The sequence below is a fragment of the Toxorhynchites rutilus genome, chromosome 1 (genome assembly GCF_029784135.1).
Source record: "Toxorhynchites rutilus septentrionalis strain SRP chromosome 1, ASM2978413v1, whole genome shotgun sequence".
Lineage (NCBI taxonomy): Eukaryota > Metazoa > Arthropoda > Insecta > Diptera > Culicidae > Toxorhynchites > Toxorhynchites rutilus.
The window spans coordinates 144,164,998-144,180,474 of record NC_073744.1 but is presented as its reverse complement, the minus strand read 5'-3'; the positions used below and the strand labels follow the sequence as shown (position 1 = coordinate 144,180,474).

The 15,477-nt window shown below is 41.6% G+C and overlaps 1 protein-coding gene across 1 annotated transcript in view; it reads right to left on the bottom strand.

The window, feature by feature from the left end:
• The window catches only part of LOC129763595 (chaoptin), a 182,405-nt gene that overhangs the window by 141,541 nt on the left and 25,387 nt on the right, over positions 1-15,477 (bottom strand). The gene's annotated exons all lie outside the window — the stretch shown is intronic.

Sequence of the window (15,477 nt, the reverse complement as noted above, 5' to 3'; positions counted from 1 at the left end):
CGCCTTGCTTATCGCTGTCTTCGCCGCAGTCTCCTCCTGCGCGCGGCCAAGAAAAAGTTCTGCAGTGTGGAAAGTGGAAATTCGTTCCTTGCTTGCTTGCATGCAAACTGCAAACCATCCTATCCGATTTTCCCCCTCTCAACACGTCACGAAGCGTTGGCTGGGAAGAAAGCAAAGGCCAAAGCGAATCAATCGAGGGGAGGTTAAATGGTGCAGTGCATGCAATTTCTGGTGTTCCTCTTCCGCCACTTTCTTCTCTGCCCCGGCGAAGATTGATACGCATTCATGTTTCCCGGTGGGCTCCATGTTTTATCGCGCCGCCCCAGCGCGATTCCGAGGAGTAGATATGAAGTCGTTTTCCGTGAAGTAGTAGGAAAAACTTAGTAAACTTTACCCGACCCCTCCTGCTCACACCGGTCCATCCGGGATCCTCCTCCCAGCGTGAGAATTTTTCCGAAAGAATATATGATGTACTTCTCCGACATCGTGATAGATAAAATTAGTGAGATAAATAAACGGAAAGTAGGTTATCGGAGTTTTTTACTGTTCGGCGCATTTTTTGTTCTTCGCTGGGTTTAAATAACACTGTACAAGATTGAAATTTATTTGCGTTTGTACTGCGCTTCTACTGTAAGTATGCAAGAACAGTTGCTTGCTTCTGTTCGTGGAAAGTAAGTGATTGGTTCTATGAAGCGATAAAACACTCTCCGGGAGCGCGCGCGGTTCGGCCGTATTGATGTTTTTATCTAACGCCGTCTCGGAACGATCGTGAAAATTGAAACCCTTGTGTGGAGGTTCCGAGAAGCGTACACTTGGTACACTTTTCGAGCTCAGAGGTAATTACATTTCCCGCGAGAGGTAATGACGATTCGCCTGTGATACACTAAGTGTCGGGAGTTACAGCTGCACAGGACTCATGACGAACATCTTTGCCGAGAGACGGAGTCAGCACAAAATAGAACAAAGCTAACTACCCCAATCTGCTAAATTACTCAACAAGTTGAATGCAATTAAGCGCACCGTGGGTGCTTCGAAAACGCTTTTACAAACAAATTAAAACTCGCCCGATCTTATAACGCCTCGCCCCCCCCCCCCTTTGGCATCGCGCGGCAAGCCTTTCCATTCTCATCGCCCACTCGTACGAATTTAACGAATCTATTGCGAGGGCACAGCGGCAGTTAGTTAGCTCGGCGGAACCCAGGGTTCCACTGAGACAATCTCTCGCCGTGCCAGGGTCATCTCAGGGAAGACACATCACGCTAGGCAATTACATCGAGGGTAACCCTACAGCTCGGGACGGAACGTGAGTGAGCATTCCCTGCGTCAACTGCCGGAACCGGTTCCCTGCGGCTTCCCGACCGTCATGCTACAAATTTGGACTTTACTATTCGTAACTCGTCTCTGATCTGAGTCGGCATGGGTGCATTGCATGACAACGACCGACCATGTATGGGCTTCTGTCTAAGTGCCTGAAATATGAGATTGTACAGAGTGCCACCATCTTGACCCCTTTGTGCTGTGCCATTCTGTGTGTGTGTGTGTGTGTGTACTTCATATCATAATCAAGCGTCTCGAGCGTCGCTTATGAAATATTCAATTAAGCTGCAAACATCATCCCGAAAAATTTTGTTCTCAGAAAAAAATGAATGTTTGCCCTTCCAGGTCGATCAATCCAGCGGACGCTACATCTGCTGCCCCCAGCTAATAAGTTATTTTTTTATGGTTCTCTCTCCGTTTTCAGGAGCAGCGTCAAATCAACCAACAACGATGCGCGAGGTCCGATCGTGAGTGCACTTTCGAGTTCGGAATCTCCACAGCGACAAGCGGTAGAAACGAATGCAGCTGCCGTCCTGTGGATTGAATGTGGAATAGAGGAGCCAGGCGGCGGGAAGGAGGATATGTTCGCAGATGGATAGCGAGGGTTTGAGATTTTGGATGTCACCACTGGACGGACGATCCTTGCGTGTGAGGTGAGATACGATGTGTTGCTGTTTGTTTTCTCGGAGGTGTGAACCAAATGATTCGTTACGGATGAGATTGACGCTCGGTTTGAAATGGACCCAAATGGGTTTGACGATGAGTGCGCTGCTCTGATGCGTCTGAGTACTTTCATGATCAAAAATCTATTTGACTCATTTGAGTCAGTGTTAGGTCCACTACTTGAAGACTTTCTGGATTTTTATAGCTTCCAGTTCTTCATAGTCGTATGTTGAGTTCATGGAATACAAAATTGTCATGGAGTATCTAGAGTAGGTATGGAATTCATTGTATGACTAGCTGACCCGGCAAACTTCGTCCCGCCCAAAATTTGTTTTTTGTTATCAATACCTTCAAACATTCACGTTTTCTTACTATGAGCAAATTCATGGGTCCAATCGCAGAACTGTTTATTGATTGATCTTCTAATCGACCCCGTTGAATTTACCTTTTGCTATAAAATTTGTAGTATTTCTAACAAAACTCATCATTATAATATAAGATTATTTTCAGACCCAATTCTCGTTCCCGATTTTTCAACCACTTGCAAATAACATGATTCTCCGTTACATGGAATAAATGTTTTATACAGAAAATATGATAGAATAAAGACAGCCCTAAATCGAACAATTCCTTCCTCGAGTTCTGCTCTTATCAACACATTGAGTGATCCATTTTCATTTATATAGATAGAAGAAGATATAGGAGTGCGTTTTATCACATTAAAAAATTCTATTGTCATGTTTGGTTAGAATATGCTTGGTTGAAATATGTGTATTATTTTTAAGGGACTCTCTCTGCATTTCAGAGGAGGGAGGGGTGTCATACCATCATAGAAACATTTCTCATAACCAAAAAGCCTCACATCCCAAATTGTGCTTGATTAGTTCTCGAGTTATGCAAAAGTTTGTGTTTGTGTGCTCCCTGTAATTTGTGTTTCATTTGCATGGCAGACCCCCCCCCCTCCTTAGAGAGGGGGGTGGAGTGTTTAACCACAATACATTAATTGTACTCTAAAAGCTCCATATGCCTACTTTGTATCCATTTGCTTGATAAGTTCTCGAGTTATGCAGAAATTTGTGTTTCATTTCTATGACAGACGCCCCCCCCCCCCTCATAAAGGTGGGAGGATTGTTGAACCACTTCAGAAATGTTTCTTGCCCCCTAAAACCTCCACATGCCAAATTTGGCTCAGTTTGCTTGATCAGTTCTTGAATTATGCAGAAATGTATGCTTCATTTGTATGGCAATACAAACCGCCCCCCCCTCAGAGAGAGGGGAGGTGTGTCTATTCACCATAGACGAGGGTGGAGTGTCTAATCACCGTAAAAGCATTTAGTGCACCCTAAAACCTCCACTTGCCAAATTTGGTTTCATTTGCTTGGGTCATTCTCGAGTAATGCAGAAATGTTTATGGCAGTCCCCTCGTGGAGAGGGGTGGAGAGTCTAACCATCATAGAAACATTTATTGCACCCTAAAACCTCAATATACCTAATTTGGTTTCATTTGCTTGATTAATTCTCGTGTAACGCAGAAATCAGATTCACTTTCTGCGGTTTGCCTCGTTCTAGAATAAGGAGAAAAAGTTTGCTTCATCAAACCTAGAAAATATTTCTTGTTGACTGTTTAATAACGGATGAATAGCTCCGTTGTAATATATACATAACACAGCATATGTCGCAATAACGATTTTGGGTAATATGCGTTTGCCTCCCTATATAGAAATCAAAGACATAGTTCTATGTTAAAGTGACCAGATGGTCAGAGGTCTAACGCGGGACACGAAAAACAAAACGTTATGTATATACGTTATGTGAACATAAACCATAGTTTAGCGAGTCTGAACTGATCAGTATTATTTCTTTCTGAGTATCGGCACTCAGTTGTGATTTTTCGGTGATTTAGATTTTTACGCCCGAAAATCACTCGCACAATCAGAACATTTTCGCCTGGCAAGCACGATTCAAATTCTACAATTTTCTTCAAATTACCGAACGGAATGCTCGAAAATTCCAATTCATTTTCATCGATTTTAGTGTTAACGCATGCATTAAAAAAATGGACTAATTTCGGATGGCGATGAAAGATAATTTATAGGAACAAATTTTCTTTAAATCTTACGTTTATTAAGTCTACAACAAAAATGATTCAAGTATGTTGATTCGCAGCAGCAGCACTGTCAAGCATCTTGTTGACTTTTCCATACTGCAAGCTCCACTCCACAGCGAAGGAGTTGGACATCCTGAGGCACTTTGCGTCCGCCAGATATAGCCGATCTGGTATTTACAATATCATCTCTTTGCCGCTCCTTAAGCCGGGAGATTGAAGCAACCGGCCAAACGGTGGAGAAAAATCTGGCCAAAATAGACATTTTTATGCGGAAGCGTCAGACGAGACCGGCCGTATCTGAGCAGCAGGCAATCACCCAGAAGGAGTAGTTTGGGGTACTGGTGAAAAATGGGTGGGTTATATCTATGATATAACCGACGTGGGATAAATTATAGCTCACCAATAATTTGTTTGAATTGATTAAAATTTTGATTGAATGAAGCAATTTCCGAATTCAATTGAATTCAATATATTTGCTTTGTGAGAAAAAAAGATTGTATAATGCCATGTGAGGTCAATTCATGCAATAGATTATGTTCTTCGTTACAAGTAAATTTAATGACAGTCCTTTTACGTTTAGTATGATGACATCTTGGTTTTGATGTCTGTGTTAGGCAAACACATTTCAGTCAGAACAAAAAGGCCCCCGATTTGCATGTATTTGTAATGCCGATTTCCCCAGACACCTTGGTTCAGAAGTCTTTATTAGGTAAACACATTTCAGTCGGAACGAAAATTCCCTTACCTGCATGAATTTGCAATGCGAATTTCCTCAGACACCTTGGTTCTGAAGTCTGTGTTGGGGAAATATTCTTCAGTCGGAACAAAAATGCCACCGACTTGCATGTATTTGCAATGCCAATTTCCCCACGCTCCATGGATTTGAAGTCTGTGTTAGGGAAACACATTTCAGTCGGAACAAAAATACCCCCGACCTTCATGTATTTGCAATGCCGATTTCTCTAACGCTGCTTGGTTTTGAAGTCTGTGTTAGAGAACACTTTTCGGCGCGAACAAAGGTCCCCATACTATGTTTGCAATACCGATTTCCCCAAGGCTGCTTGGTTTTGATGGCTGTGTTGGGGAAACCGTAAATCGGGCTAATCAAAACGAGCTAGTTAGAGCGTTTAGATAGCGCTTAACATTTTACGGTTTTTCAGTTGATTATCTAATGAAATATAACATTTCATTAATTGCGATAGAAGCGTAGAAATATTCCGTATCAATTGATGCAAACATCTTTCCGACGAGACGTACTTGATGATAGAATTCAACGAATGGCAGGGGACCGGGTACTTTACGTTCCCCAGGTAAGCGATGACGTCGAATATATCACTCACATCAAGTTCTCGAAGAAGGTCCTTCTCTGACAGACGTGAAGGGAATGTCCAAGTCGCTCTTCTTTCGAGTCATATGGTGAACGGGGAGATATATAGTACGAAGTGCTTGCCGAAGTTGGGAAGGTGATGTGGTCTATATGCTGAACCTGCGATCAGCCCATTATGCCAAAAGATCACTGGAGGATGGATCGGCTGGAGATAAACATTGTCGCAAAGACCACCAACCTTCCCAGCATTCCCAAATTGCGCCCGATTGAAACTTTTGGGCGAATGGCCAAAAGAGAGAGACAGACGACCACCAAAGCCACGAAAAGGTAAAATAACACGCCGATATACATATTTTCATCGGCCATAGTTCAGGTTCCGGCCAACTTCCGTAAGACCGCCCAGCGCTTCATTTACGATGCTTCATCAAACAACTCTGCCTCTTCCTGTCGAGTAAAGGGTGTGTCACATCAAAGTGCATCACGGAAAAAACGCTGTAGAAATTTAATTTTTAGGAATTATATCTTCAGCTTTCGCTTATAATCAGATAAGAGTGTATAGATCACGTTGGCCATGCTTCACTGTCAATTTTTCGTAAATTTGGAAAAATGTCGTCGAACGAAAAAGAGCGTCGTGAATTAATCCTGTGCACTCATTTCGAGAATCCGGAGTTGTCACATCGGGACATCGGTAAGATGCTGGGAATCGCCCAATCCACGGTCAGCAGAGTACTAAAACGATACTTCGAGAACCTAGTTTAGACGTGATCCGAGAAGTTCGGTCCGGGATGCCGCCAATAAGCTGAATTTGTCAAGTTCATTCGTCCAGCGGACCAAGCAGCGGGAGGGCCTGCGTACATACAAGGTTCAGAAGGCTCCTAACCGCGACGAAAGGCAAAACATGGTGGGGAAGACGCGAGCCCGGAAGCTGTACACCGAAATGCTGACGAAGCCGCATTGCCTGGTAATGGACGACGAAACCTACGTCAAAGCGGACTTTCGTCAGCTGCCGGGCCTGTTGTTCTTCTCCGCAGAGGACAAATTCAGCGTTCCGGAGGAGATTCGCAAGCAGAAACTATCCAAGTTTGCCAAAAAGTACATGGTGTGGCAAGCGATCTGCTCTTGCGGAAAGCGGAGCGCCCCCTTCGTAATGACCGGCACGGTAAACGGGCAGGTTTACCTTAAGGAGCGCCTACAGAAGCGCTTACTACCACTATTGAAGCAGCACGAGGGCCCGACCATCTTCTGGCCGGATCTCGCTTCGTGCCACTATTCAAAGGACGTGTTGGAGTGGTACGAAGCCAACGGGGTCACCTTCGTGCCAAAGGAAATGAACCCGCCCAACGCGCCGGAGCTTCGCCCAATAGAGAAATATTGGGCGATTATGAAGCAGGCCCTCCGGAAGAACCCAAAAGTTGTCAAATCGGAGGCGGACTTCAAGAGAAAATGGATTTCTGTTAAAAAAAAACTACAACCTGACGTTGTACAGAACCTTATGGACGGGGTAAAGAGGAAGGTGCGAGCATACGGGCTTGGGCTCGAAGTATGAATAAAAAGAAAATGCCAAAAGTTGTTTAATAGTTTTTATTTTACTGTCTAAAATTTTCAAAAGGATCGGTCTACTGGGCGAATTTCTACAGCGTTTTTTCCGTGATGCAATTTGATGTGACACACCCTTTATACACTAGTTCTTCCGGTTTATTTAAAACGTTAAGCACTGACCGAGCTAGGGGACCAAAGATGAACTTTTCGTCTGACTCAAGTTGGTCCCTGCGGATCAATAGGGGACTTTCATTAAAATCATTTTCCAATTTTGTTGCTGTCGCTTCCAGTTGACACTCTCTAAACAAAATTCCAATGTCGGTGCGATGAAACCAGCTCAACGTATTAATCTTTGGATGCATTAGAAGCGCTCTTGAAGAGTCTGCCAAATAAAAGTTTTTTTGAGGTTCATCCATTTAAGAAAATCAACATGATCAAATTGTGATATTGAAATATATTGATATCGCGGGACATTTTCGTTTCTTTTGCCAAATGCGGGACGTTTCGCGGGACGAAATCTTACGCGGGACATTTTGTTGAAATGCGGGACTGTCCCGCGTAACGCGTGACGTCTGGTCAGTTTATTTTATGTCAATATGTGAGAGATGGTTTCGGAAATTCAAAAGTGGTGATTTCGATCTAAAGGACAATGACCATTTTGATGCTGCGATACGGTTTGAAAACGAGCGATGTAGTCCGCACCAAACACAACTATAATTGGCAGAAACACTGAATGTATCCCGAACAACAATTGGCCATCGTTTGGAAATCATAGTAAAGACCCAGAAGCTCGGAAATGGGTGCCACACAAATTGAGCGAAAAGCAAATGAAGCATCGCAAAACCATTTGTTAAATTCCCTCTTCGACGGCACCGAAAGAAATCGGTTTGCATCGGATTGTCACTGGCGACGAAAAATGAGTTTATTTCGAGAACCCTGAGCGCAAAAAAGTGCAACCGTGGCCGAGTGGTTAGCGTTTCACATTATCATGCCGGGTGTTCGGGTTCGATTCCCGTTCTGGCCGGGGGATTTTTCGTAAAAGAAAATTTCGTTCGACATGCACTGTGGTATTCGATTGGTATGCAAAACATGAGAATTTGTTCACAGTGAAAATAGTTATTAACGTTAACTTTATTTCATAAAAACGTGACCTATTTTCAAAAAAAAAGTTGAAAAATCGAACATTTTTTAGTGAGGAGGTAAAGTGGTCATTTGTGGGGGGCAAAGTGGTCACTCGCACATATCATGCAAGAAGGGATAGATTTCTGCGTGTTTTCTTGTTCAAATTAGTTTAAACCATTATTGAAATAGTAGGAACATGTATGAAATGAGCTAGGCCTATTCACCTAGAGTTGTAATTGAAACTTTCTTATGCGTACAAAAACGTAGTAGGAAGCACATAACGTTTTTCATAATGAGGCTTGGTTTTGATTAGAGTGGCATATTTTTTCTAGGTCAAAACCACCATAGCGACTCCTTTAAGAGCAGAAGGCGATAAGGTATATCAGCTTTCGAAAACAGAGCTTTGTCAGCTGTAATCCTCCACTGACCACTTTGCCCCCAAACAACAAAGTACTTTCTATGCGAAATAATCGCTGAAAATGAACAAAATATCTGTTGTCCTCTCTTAGAATATGTGAACAGTCGTCAAAACTGTTGATTTGTCGAAAATATCAGGTCAAATAAACTAAATTTCACTAGAAATTCCTTTAATTCGAAATGCACAAAACTATAGCCGAATGGCTACCGATTTTTGTTTTTATTTATAATCTGACATGCGACAGCTCCATTAAAGTACAGCGTGTCTCAAAAGTCATGAAATTCTTCAAACAAGGTGACTATCAATACGGTGTCAATAGTTATACTACCAAACAAGCAGGTGACCACTCTACCCCACGTGACCATTTTGCCCCCACTACCCCTAATCGTCCAAACCAGCACAAAACAATCGCGATGCTTCAGGAAGTGCAGCTCATTCACCTCTCTACGGCTTCCGGCTATCGATATTTTTCCGATCCTGACTTTCAGAGCCTAATCAATATCGAGGCATATTACAAGGGCTGCATCGTTGTTTTCCGACTAATTGGAAAAAAACCTGGTGTTTTGTCATTGAGTATGCCTTTATTGTTTTTCAAAGTATTTTCTATGGTGATCAATACACGTCTGCATTCGCACAAACCTTTTTTAAATTGGGTGTATGAATTAATTTTACTCATTTTCCAAAACTATCAGTACTTGTGTATGGAAGTATTATTGGTAGGCTGTCAAACGTAGTTTTTAACATTGGCGTAATGTAAGTCGAAGTATTCTAGAACTACGCTTTTCAGTAAGGGTACTGAATCAGATAACAGATTACGAATTATCGAAATAAAGTTAGCGTTAATAACTATTTTCGCTGCCAACGAATTCTAAAGATTTGCATATTAATCGAATCGGAAATTCTCTAAGAATTGTTTGATATACTATGAATTACGATTACCTAATCGAAAACTAGAGACATTCCCGTTTTCTCAAACATTTGTTCTGCAAATTTGTGTGCTTAACTACCCATACCGTTGGTAACGAGCAACAAATACATTCGTGTCTACCCGTTTTCATCTTAGCTGGTATAAATAAGTCATTTGCGATTTGAAATTACAGTCCAACGAACACACCCACTTTCCAATAAAGAGAACTTAATTTTAAAAACACTGTACAGTATGTTGACATTATTTTTCGTTTTTTTTTCTTTGCCAATCACTACATAAAGAAGCGGGAAGTAATAGTGTAAGTAATACAACTGACACTCTATTTACGTTTATCACAGTCACAAATCATCGTTTGATGGTTGTCGCATGGCATCGAGCAAGAATTAATTGTCTTTCTCAAGGCAGGTGGAAAGGGATTTTGGAGTGAAGAGCTCTTCTCAGGGCTAAAGGCGAATGAACTGAAAAAGTTCAAGGGGAAAAGGAAGAAAGGAAAGAAATCACAGTATCGAGCGAGCTAGCGAGCGGAGAACGTTTATCCTTAATGCTGATATGACACATACACACACAGCTCGATACAAGAATGAAATGAATGGAAGATATTGCAGAACAGCGATGCAAATTCGATTGCATTCACTACACAGCCTCGAAGAAGAGGAAGTCCTCTGTATCAAAGTGTATGTGCAACGACAAAGAAGGTGCCTGCAGCATATGAGAAGCCAGTGCGGATATGAAATATCCAGACTATTGGAATAAGGACAAAAAATGCATTTATTAAGATACAACGTACCCTTCATAAAAGTATGCTTTCAATTCCTGGTAGGAAAGCATTACTGTGGCATGTGTTGGGGTTCGTTTCCACCTCAAGCGAAATATAGGAGAAAAGGTGTTTTAGATCGGATGCGAATAACCTGCGCAGTTCAATCGCAAGAGTGAGGACCAAATAAACCTCATAAATCTCATAAACGTTTCCGTCCTCCAATAAACGCTTGCATCAATAGATGGAAGATATTTCTGCGCTCCTATTACAATAAAGAAAAATTATACTTGTTTTGAAACTAATTATTGAGTAACTGTAAAATCCGCAATGACGATTGTACGGTATCGACATCTATATACGAGATTAGTTTTGACGAGGCAAAATACTCTCTCTCAGATCATCCGGTTTTAAATTGCTAAAATTTTAATTATTTTTTTTTTTAATTCGTGATTTGAGTTTGAGAAAGCTAGCCCGTGAATTAAATATCTCTCACGAGATCGTTTTTAAAACTTTGGCTGTTGTTTTGAGGATGAAAAAAGTCGCAGCAAGACTAGTGCCAAAAGAGCTTAAATTTCATCAAAAAAAAAATCATCGCAATCAAGTGCCTGAAGACATGCTTGAACGATCAAAATCTAATCCCACGTTCATCCTTTTTCCTAACTCTGAAACCCAAATTAACGCTTCGTGGGACCCGTTTTGACGACATTGAAGACATTAAAACATAAAGTACAGATTGGTGCAGATTTTTCCCGCATGTGAAATTTCTTACTTTTCTTGCTATGTGTTATTAGTCGAAATTACTAGAGACGCATCTCTTGGTATGAATGAAAACAAAAGAAAAGGTAATATGTAAAGCTATATGTGAAGAACAACTTTGTGCTTCATGGATGTTTTTGTTGTTTTTCTGTTCTTCCAGCGCTGTATTAGCAGAGTTTCCAGGGTTTCACAAGGGGAATTTACAATATCTGGGGAACGAATTCCGTACCCTAAAAGTGAAACTGCTCCGGATTGGCATCCAATTGTAGGATTGGTGTACAAAAATTGGATGCTGAAAAAGAATTGAAGGTCCGCTCGCATTTTCTGCGCTTCGTTGCCTTGTTTCTAACATTCTCACTATGCCTCACACCCGTTGAACCGCCGAATATGACCAAAACAGGAATAAGCTTCGAAACCGGCTTAGCAACGACACGCAGAACGCAGTTTTAAGATCAAACGATTTCAATAAACATCGAGGCGTCAGTTCGAAAATTTTATTGAATGATAGTATGCAATCTTTATTCAGAAAGACTCATCAAATCATCAAACACACGAGTGATTGAAGCTTGCAAATGTTAATGTACTTATACAAGAAATGTAGTTTTTGTAGTAAGTAAATGTAGATATAAAGTTAATAAGCAAATAAATATTTTGTAGTAGATAAATGAGTATTTTTTCATGCTAATAAAACAGATTCTTCTCTACAATAAATATCCTCGATGGCACAGATTTTTTGAAGAAAAGTACAGATGAAAAAGATTTTTACCCCTTCTGGTATAGATGAAAATGTGGCAACACTGGTCTGTACTTCAGTCGGGACTTTATTCGCAACTTCTCCTGACTCATATTCAATCACTGTCCGCTAGACGCGCTGTTATTTCGTATCAATCTTGCCAACAACAATCTCTGCGTTCGTGGACAAGGTTATCACACATTGAGCATGTTGTTTGGTCGTGTGAGGTGTATCTCGTTGCAATATATAATTTAGAAAACTTTCTTCGGGTCCGAGGGAAACAATCCATTGTGCCGGTGCGGGACGTGTTGGCTCGGTTAGACCAAATCCAAGGCCAAAAATGAAAGTTTAGCTGATTCAGATGAAATACAATAAACGAAATCTATTCAAACTGTGGATAACTTTACGATACTGCGTTGGAGGACATTGAAAAATGAAAAGTTGGTCTAGTAAACACACAACCGTTGAATTGGATTTTATTGAAGTTCATTCCTAACTGACCATTCAAAGTAGCTTCAGTGAAAATCTTCTTTTCAGATAAATGGAAACATGTTGTTTGATGAGCACACAACAACTAAGGAAATGAAAATTGATGAGATAAAATGGTGGTGAAACTAATAATCCTTGCCAGCTGCAAATCGTTGGGTGCAAATATTCTCAGAAATGGAAAATTAATTTCTATAGTGTAACTTAGCTTACTTATTATATTTTATGTGTGTCAGGTAGTATCGCATCAGTTGGAATGATTTTTCCATGATCAAAAATATGTGGACAACGAAAAAGTCACTAGACAAAATTGAAGCCTATATAAATAAAAATGATTTGGTGTCCGTTCCTCACGATTTAACTCAAGAACGGAGCAACGGATTTGAACAGTCAGTATCAGGACTGAAGTGTCTCAGCCCGCGTCAGGTGTATATGTCAAGAAAGAAATCATATACTGCGAATATAGATCGCGCACAGAAAAATGATTTTCGGGGAACGTGAGTGTTCGCAATTATTTGAATCAGAAAAGCAGTTGTGAGCGGGACGAAGTTTGCCGGGTCAGCTAGTCATAAATAATTGGCAAATAGAATGTTTATCTGGATTGTGACAAAATTTACGAGAAAATTTCCTAACATCATAATTATCTAAATATTCTTTATTATAGAAAAAAAAGCTGGTTCAGTCATTCCAGGCCAAAGCGATATGGTGGTTCTCAGATTTTCGTTAAAATTGGTAGTTTTGTTCCTTGTCTCAAAAAAATAGACCCGTATTATTAAATTTTTTCAGTAGGGTGATCTGAAAAATAATTTTTCCCCTTTTTTCCAAAAATTTCGGGCCTAATATTTTGCGATAAGGAACAAAACTACCAATTTCAACGAAATCCTAAGAACCACTATATCGGTTTGACATGGAATGGCTCTCTAAAAATGTTTTATTGTTCGGTATTGAAGGGTGTGTCACATCAAATTGCATCACGGAAAAAACGCTGTAGAAATTTAATTTTTAGGAATTATATCTTCAACTTTCGCTTTAAAATCAGATAAGAGTGTATAGATCACGTTGGCCATGCTTCACTGTCAATTTTTCGTAAATTTGGAAAAATGTCGTCGAACGAAAAAGAGCGTCGTGAATTAGTCCTGTGCACTCATTTCGAGAATCCGGAGTTGTCACATCGGGACATCGGTAAAATGCTGGGAATCGTCCAATCCACGGTCAACAGAGTACTAAAACGATACTTCGAGAACCTAACCATCGACCGGAAGGTGAAGAACGGCAAAAATGGATGCTCCGTCAGTGAAAAAGATCACAAGCGCGTAGTTAAGTAGTTTAGATGTGATTCGAGAAGTTCGGTCCGGGATGTCGCCAATAAGCTGAATTTGTCAAGTTCATTCGTCCAGCGGACCAAGCAGCGGGAGGGCCTGCGTACATACAAGGTTCAGAAGGCTCCTAACCGCGACGAAAGGCAAAACATGGTGGGGAAGACGCGAGCCCGGAAGCTGTACACCGAAATGCTGACGAAGCCGCATTGCCTGGTAATGGACGACGAAACCTACGTCAAAGCGGACTTTCGTCAGCTGCCGGGCCTGTTGTTCTTCTCCGCAGAGGACAAATTCAGCGTTCCGGAGGAGATTCGCAAGCAGAAACTATCCAAGTTTGCCAAAAAGTACATGGTGTGGCAAGCGATCTGCTCTTGCGGAAAGCGGAGCGCCCCCTTCGTAATGACCGGCACGGTAAACGGGCAGGTTTACCTTAAGGAGTGCCTACAGAAGCGCTTACTACCACTATTGAAGCAGCACGAGGGCCCGACCATCTTCTGCACGGATCTCGCTTCGTGCCACTATTCAAAGGACGTGTTGGAGTGGTACGAAGCCAACGGGGTCACCTTCGTGCCAAAGGAAATGAACCCGCCCAACGCGCCGGAGCTTCGCCCAATAGAGAAATATTGGGCGATTATGAAGCAGGGCCTCCGGAAGAACCCAAAAGTTGTCAAATCGGAGGGGGACTTCAAGAGAAAATGGATTTCTGTTAAAAAAAACTACAACCTGACGTTGTACAGAACCTTATGGACGGAGTAAAGAGGAAGGTACGAGCATACGGGCTTGGGTTCGAAGTATGAATAAAAAGAAAATGCCAAAAGTTGTTTAATAGTTTTTATTTTACTGTCTAAAATTTTTTTTTTGATTCAATTTGATGTGACACACCCTTTATTCTCGGTTTCGTTCACTCAATAAAATTCTATAAAAAAAAATGGTTTTTGATTTTTTTTTGGTTTGCGTGTCCCGTTTTTAGTTCGGTACTATTTCGTCAGCCCAACTTAGCCTCATCGCCCGATGGTGTCAGTATCGCAAGAGAGATTACTTATCGTGTAGTACATTCTCGTAAACGGCTACTGTCAAAATTTCAGCCGAATCGGACTCGCAGTTTTGTTTTGACCGTGTGTGGGAGCGGGAATGGAAAAATGGAAGTTCCACCGTCGCCACGGCCAAATTGGTCGAATTGCACTACGAACTGCTGCCCCATCTACCGTATTCTCCAGATTTGGCCCCGTGCGACTTTTTTTTTTGGTTTCCAAACGTGAAAAAGTCACTTGCCGAGTAGAAATTTGAGTCGAATAAGGAGGTCATCGCCGCAACGGAGGTCTACTCTGCAAACCTTGAGAAAACGTATTCTTCAGATGGATTAAAGAAGTTTGAGCATCGCTGGGTCAGGTGAATCGAGCTACATTGAGACTATGTTGAGAAATAAATCGCCACTTTTCAAAATTTTTGTTTTTTTGTATGCTAAGTACTTATCGGACTGCCGTCGTATTTGTTAGAATGTTTAATGTTCTTTATACCATCCAGTACCATTAAAATTGACAAGGTTCAAACATCTTCCGGCGAAATACAGGAAAATCAATATTTTTCATAACATAGCGACTACAGTTCATTTGCAACAATGATCCAACGTCGGCTCAAATTGCTCTCACAAACAATGTGTTACATACATACCTCATTCACTTCCGCCATCACATCAAAGCAAAATGCAGTGACAAGCAAAACCGAACAACAACCAATCGGTGCCCGAGAACCCAAGAGAACGAAGCTGGATGAAACCCACCGCAAGAAGAATCATCGGCTAATTACGATACCAGTGCGACTTTTCGTTGAGGTTGCACTTTTGAGTGCACCCACCACCACCGGAGTCGTGTCCCCGGGGAAGCAACTTACAGAATCCGTCCCCACCCTCGAGCGGACGGACGTGTTAAGAAGTGCGCGCGCGTCCAAAAGCGAGATAACACATGTTTTTTGTTTGCACGTATTTTGCTCGTGCTGAAGTCGGGCG